We start from the raw sequence: 5,936 nt of genomic DNA on the forward strand, positions 1-5,936 counted from the left end.
AAATTGACACAGATAAACAACATTGTAGTGAATAATTACACTCAGAACCATTACAAAATTTCAGTGTGATTTGCTGAACCTGTCATAAATTTACTGTTAACTACTAAATGTAGCATTTTATTTAAATAGAAAGGCTAACACTATTATTGAAAATTTTTTAAATTATAAATAGGTTAACTTGCAAAACCTTTGAAGGTTTAATGTGGGAGTTTTTTTATTTCAAGTGTTCATTAGCTCACCAAAACCTACATGAATGAACCCCACCAGTGCCCTTGCATGTCAGCAACGCCTCGACCTGTGTCACAACTGCAGGGAACAGCATCGCTACCTATGCACCTCCTCATTACTCACCTGCTGTTCCGCAGGTCGCCACCAGCGGTATAATGAATTCACTGTTTGCACAGATTTGGAATTCACAAATGTATTATTATTATTATTTTAACAACTTTTACTAACCAGCCAGTGGTTGAGAACACATGGCATTTATCCTCATGACATTCTGCCGTAAAGTGTACACAGCAGTAAATATCAACCAATCTCTTAAAGGCACAGTAATCCTTTTCAAAGTACACATTATGTGACAGCTTCTCCTTTCAAGATAACAGTGTCATTAATTAGCTCAAACTTTCTCAATTGAGCTTTAAATCCGACCTTAAGAACTTTAATCCAATAAACATGGTTCGTAGCTAAATTCTCCCAATTCTCTAAATGGGTGGCTACACTTACATTACAATGAAACAGAGAAGCTAATGCAGTACAATAAACAGGTGACATTTCTTAAATTTATCTTTCACAGATTAAGTCTTTCAACAGGTGTACTTAGTCCTTCCGGACCAAGTATACAACAGTGCTTTCTGCATGACCGTTGTTTTGTCATCAAGGATTGACAGGACTGCAAAGTCCGTCTATTGCCTGAGATCCCCTTGCTTACTTTCTTCATCAGCAAGAGTGTCCAAAACGGTTGGTGCTGCAGACAAAAGTTGCAAACAATGACAATTGCACCACTGTTTCTCTACCCTGGATGTCTCAACGGTGTAAGAGGGAGGTGTGGTGCTTTCTCCAGTGACAACAGCAGGTGTAGAACAGGATTTCTGATGGTCCAGTTTAATAAGAATAGGATCACCTGGCTCTAATGATGGGAGGGGTCTCACACCATGACGCTGATTAAAATAGAAGGCCTGTTTCCGTTTTTCTTCAGTATCCTTAGTTCTGATATTTTCCAGATCCGGCCACCTAGGCTGAAGGTTTGGATCCAATGTAGGAGGAGTTGTTTGATTTTTCGGCCCATGACCAGCTCTACTGGGCTTACTCCTGTGTAGGTGGAGGGCGTTAAATGGAAACACATAAGGGCCACTAAAGATCTTTCTGTTTTAAGATTCTTTTTGCTGTCTGAACTCCTCTTTCTGCATGTCCATTGCCTTGGGGATTATGAGGGCTTGAAGTGATATGCATAAAATCCAATTCTCTCACAAACTCCCTAAACTCCTGACATGAGAACTGGGACCCATTGTCAGACACGACTTTGTCTGGGCAGCCAAACCTATCAAACACTGCCTTCAGTTTTAAGATAACCTGTGAGGCAGTTGAGAGAGAAATAGTCTGAAACTACTAGATATGTGTGCTTATTGTGCTCACACAGATCTATGACAAGTCCTTGCCAAGGTGGATCTGGTAGAGAAGTTGAGATGAAAGGTTCTTTTTGGTACACCGACAAGACTGAACTTTGACTTTGATTTCTGAAGAGATGCCTGGCCATCATACAGATGTGTTAGCCTGCGCTTGGCACTTTATTAAACATTGATGTCCATCATGTATGCAATCACGGATGTATGCGATCAAGAATGTCAGCCCTTAATACATCTGGAATCTCCTCTGCACTGACGCACGACGTTCCGAGACGAGGTCAGCAGCACACCACCCCCATTATAAACAATGTTGGTACTGCACTGCTTCCCCAGCCCGAGACGCCGGATAGTGGACCAGAATCGCTTTGAAGCCGTACGGAAGTATTTCACCATGGCCTCTCCGAACTCTTCCCACTCCCCGAGTTTTTGCTTTGCGACCAGCCGAGCAGCCTGGTCGCAAAGCAGTCCCACAGGCCAATAAAGCCCTATAGGACTTCTTCTTCAGGAGTCCTATTGACGGCTTCCCTCACCACCGGTGTCCACCAGTGTGTTTGAGGGTTGCTGCACTGACAACATTGCAGCAACAGCTTCGACTAGCCGCCTCAACAATAGAGGTGAACATGTCCCTCCCTTGGGACGTGTTCAAAGCTCTCCCGCAGGGGGTAGAAAGCTCCGCCCCTATCTTCACCCAAATGTCCAAGACATACGGCCACAGATCAGATGAAACAAGAACAAAGTCAATCATTGAACTACGGTCAATCCATGATGAGCACAGAAGTCCAAAAACACCTCTGTTCCTATGAAAGTCACCTCTCGAGTTCAGATTCAGGTGGGTCGTTCCTCCCAACCACGCCCCTCCAGGTCCCACCGTCATTGCCCATGTGAGCATTGAAGTCGCCCAGCAAAATGAGGGAGTCCCCAGGAGGGGCACTCTCCAGTACCCCCCTCCAAGGACTCCAAAAAGGGTGGGTAATCCGAACTGCTGTTTGCCGCATAAGCACAAACAACAGTCAGAACCCGTCCCCCCACATGTATGCGGAGGAAGGCCACCCTCTCATTCACCGGGGTGAACCCCAAGATGCAGGCACCGAGATGAGGGGCAACCAGTATACCCACTCCAGCTCGGTGCCTCTCACCAGGGGCAACTCCAGAGTGGAGGAACATTCAACCCCTCCCAAGAAGACTAGTTCCAGAGCCAGAGGCACGCGTCTAGGTGAGTCCGACTATCTGTAGTCGGAACCTCTCAACCACGCACATTAGGTCAGGCTCCTTCCCCACCAGAGAAGTGACATTCCACGTCCCATGAGCCAGCTTCTGCAGCCGAGAATCGGAATGCCAAGGTCCCTGCCCTCGACTGCCACCCATTTCACATTGCACCCGACCCCTTTGGCCCCTCCCATAGGTGGTGAGCCTACTGGAAGGGGGAACCATGTCTCCTCTTTAGGCTTTGCCTGGCCAGGCTCCATGGGTAACTTAATGCTTTCTGGATGAAGAGGAATTTGCCAAAACCCAGAGGCTGCATCTAATGATGAAAATATTATTGCCCCACTCAATTTTGCTGTGATCTCCTCTGCAGTTGGGAGAAAGTATCTCTCTCACTTTACACCTTCATTTAATATAATTAAATCCACACAGATGTGAACTTTTCCATTTTTCCACGGAACAGGCACCCTTGGTGCGCACCAGTCTGTAGGCTCAGTCACAGGTTATGTTGTTTTCCTCAATTCAGTTTAGTTCCACATTCTACTTTTGAAATACGGGCAAAGGGACCCAATGAGCAGTGTGTGCTGCATATGGCTGAGCATTCTTGTCACATTCTCAGGTCTAGGTGCAGGTTTGGGTTCTCTCTGTCCTCCTCTGCAGGGCGTGACAAGAAACCCTCACCAAGAAACCTCATAAATTGTTAGCTAGACAATTAAGGAATGTAATGTTCTGTTCTGGTTTATGTTTATTATTTGCTTAAGTAGCTCATTTCTGCCTCTTGGTTTATTTCTGTTTTGGATTCTGGTTTAGTCTCTTTATTGGGTTAGTTATCTGGTCCCTGGATTAGTTCTGATTTTAGTTATGTGCTTTATTTTGTTCTGTTTCATCTAAGGTTTATTTTCTAGCCCCTTTCTGCGCCCTTAATCACTTCCATCTGGTTTTGGTTAATTATTCCCTCCCTACTTACCTGTCCGCCCCACTTATTTAAACCTCCTTCAGTTTTCTGTTTGTTGACGGGACTTCGCTTATGCTTCGTCATCTGTTCTCCCCTATGTGCATCTCTTGTTTTCGGTTACGCTTTTAGTAAGAGCTCCCAGGGGTCCGTTCTTCGTACGTCGCTAACTCAGTTAGCAGGATTTAATTGTTGACGATTTGGCCTGATCTTGGATCGTTCGGTTCTTCGAAAGACATCCTGTACTTGTTGTCATAGCAACATGTGCGCCAGCTTAAGCCTGCTCGAGAGCAGGCTTATTTCATGTAAACAAGATTAGATCACGGCTGTATAAGCGGAGGAGATGGAGAAGTCTGCCGTAGCCATGTCCATTTTTACGACTGCAACCTGTTGCGGAAGATGCAAGAATAATTTGCAGAGTTTTTCAAATTAATCGCATATTGCGCAATAGACAGGATCCTTTAGCGCAGCGCGACAGTGTAATTGTAGAGAGATTTTTCTTGGTGGCTGTTATAAACAGACAAACATCATTTAACATTGGTTTTTAAAGAGGAAAAAGTGGTGTTGGAGCCATAAATCTAAAATATTTAAGTTATTTGTATGATGGTTTGCTTTTTATTTTTATCCTATTCAGTAAGATGAATGGTTCAGGCCATTTTATTGTGAAGTTTAGTTTACTTTGAAAGGCTTGCTTCCTGTCGAGCCATATATTGTATTAGAAAAAACTATGGATGGATTATTTAGCCACGGAGCAATACAGTTTTTACCGTGTAAACTGTGGATGACTTGGAAAAGGAAAATTTTCATTTTTTATGGATAAAGATTTTTTTTTTTGTTAAAATTCCCAGTTTGCACGTGTCCTTTACTTCCCGTGTCTAAGGAATGACACTGAAATTTGGATCTCTTGACATAACAAGTGCCTTTTTAAAATAAAGTATAATAATTAAAGGCTACCATTGTCATGAATCAGAGCAGAGGACGCAGAATTCAATTAGACCAGCAGAGGTTCGGTAAAATAATATTTATTAACAAAATCCAAAAACCAAAAAGGGCAGAGAGACAAACAGTCCAGTTGGGCAGACAAGGCAGGAACAGGCAGGAACAGGGTGGCTCAGATCTCTGGGGACAAGGGGTCAAAATCCAAAAGTAAACCAATAAACAGAAACTTGCAGGAGGAGACTCACCCATACTCAAACAGACGACCTGGCACTGATGTCTGGTCTCAACAGTTTATATGGAGGTGGAAGCAGGTGAAACCGATGAGAAGTGATTGCAGCAGGGATGGAGTTAGGCAGGTGTGCAGAATAAGTAATTAGACCAGACATCAGTGCTGAGGCTCAAAAACAAGAACAGACAAATCTAAATAGCTGACAAGACAAGTGGACAGAAACAAACTACACACAATCTAATAAAGAACAAAACAACCCTGATGTACAAACCTAAAACAGAAAATAAAGCTAAGACTAAAACTGATGACAAAACAGGATAAACTAACAGTAAACAAGAACCTAGACAAGACAAAACTCAAAGCAACCAGAGAACCTAAGGAAGGAGGGCAAAATACCTTAAACATAAACCAGAACAGAACGTGACAACCATTTTTTAGAATATTATTGTATTTCACTTTAGTTGTCCCCATGTTCTAGTGGGTCCCGTGGAGGCTCTGACATAAAAGAACAAAGTAAATATGAGATTATTAAAATGCAAAAATTCATACTGTAGAAAGTGATAGAAACATCTACCATGGACAGTATTTACGCATTAATAAAACTGTGGGCGTTCTTTGGCCATGCTGAACAGCCAATAGCAGCGTTGCTGATCAATGTTTCTACTATCGATACATTTCCCCTTTTAAACAAACGCATGAACGTGCAGTTATCTCAGATAACTCAATCCAGCCATACTAATCGTAAACAACAGGTGTGTTCGAAGAACCCAATTAGCCGGATCAGGATTAGCCGAATGAAATCATCTTGGATGTGTCATTTGATCTTGGATGTTTTAAGCAACGTACGAAGAACGGACCCCAGCACCTTGATCCTGCCTGTTTGTAAACCTGATCTGTTTGCTTTGCCCAGTTCTGTTCGCCTGTTTCCCATCAAGAGTGTCTAGATGTCTGCTTTACCCCTTTTTTTGGACCCTGTTCAGTTTGCCTG

Source organism: Fundulus heteroclitus, unplaced genomic scaffold (genome assembly GCF_011125445.2).
Source record: "Fundulus heteroclitus isolate FHET01 unplaced genomic scaffold, MU-UCD_Fhet_4.1 scaffold_80, whole genome shotgun sequence".
NCBI lineage: Eukaryota > Metazoa > Chordata > Actinopteri > Cyprinodontiformes > Fundulidae > Fundulus > Fundulus heteroclitus.